Source organism: Odocoileus virginianus, chromosome 19 (genome assembly GCF_023699985.2).
Source record: "Odocoileus virginianus isolate 20LAN1187 ecotype Illinois chromosome 19, Ovbor_1.2, whole genome shotgun sequence".
NCBI classification, from domain to species: Eukaryota; Metazoa; Chordata; class Mammalia; order Artiodactyla; family Cervidae; genus Odocoileus; species Odocoileus virginianus.
This window is the reverse complement of record NC_069692.1, coordinates 19,981,431-19,982,611: the sequence shown is the minus strand read 5'-3', so window position 1 is coordinate 19,982,611 and position 1,181 is coordinate 19,981,431.

Sequence of the window (1,181 nt, the reverse complement as noted above, 5' to 3'; positions counted from 1 at the left end):
ACTTATTTTGGATTGAAAGAGTCATTAGTAAGAGCCTTGTCCTTCAAAATCATTAACCCAACATTTTAGAGCTTCCTAGTCTTTCGGTCTGTTCTTGGAAAAAGCCACTTCTAATGCAGAAACAATAGAAAATTTGTCCTAAAATAATCCAGAAGGAATCTACAGAAAGAGTTATTTAGTTAAAGAAAATCAGAAGAAATAGTGTTAATCAAATCACAGTTCATTCATGAACTGTTCAAAAAGAATCTTTTTTTTTTAACCAAAAAGCCAAGTTTCACTGAAAATCCCTTTAGTTCTTAACTTTCCTACTGTGAAAGGTGCCCTTTCTTCCTCTAACTATACAATTCATGGAGAGTAAGCTCACAGAATATAGGAGAGAGATTTTAAAAGATGAATACTTACAGGTAGCTTAGTTGTGAGAAGGTAGGGAATTTATGAAGGCAAAGTTGATAATCTGATAATCTGCTAATGTACTGCTTTGATACAACTTGTGATCCTATTATATCCTACCATGTGTGAATCCATCACAGTCTTATCCTAGCCTCAAGGTTGGCTGTAGGACATATGCTTTGAGCTAATGTCACACAGGCAACCAGCTATTTCTCACTGTGGCTCCCCCATTCACACCTTGCAGAGAGCTTATTTACAGCACCACTCCTGAGTGGATTGGCTTATCATTAAATATTTGCTGAAAATAGTGTCCAGATTTTGCTTTATGTCATCATGTACTAGAAAATTCCATACTTAACAGGTGGGGTAGCTGGAGAGTGGAATCAATATCTAGATACAGGAATAGAAATTAAAATGGATTTTAGCTTTAGATCATAGTATATTGAGATAACTTTCATTCCAAGGTTTTGCAATTGAATGTGGTTATTATAAGCATATTGAAGAAAAAAAAATGTGCCTGGGCTTTTATGATTGTTTTTGTCCTGGAAAAAATTGAAAAATAGCTGATTTACCATTTTATTCCTTTTTTTTTTTTTTTTTTTTTTTTGGTAAAAGAAAGAGCTTCAGAGTTGAAGTGACTTTTCAAAGGAGTTATGTAGGGCTGTTCTAATGGCGATGGTGTGGTATAATCAGTTTTACTTGAAGAAGGGCCCTTTGGGCTGCAGGGTAACTACCTTAATAGCTTTTCAAGAGGACAAATCTGATACAAGACCTTAAAATGCACTTTAGGC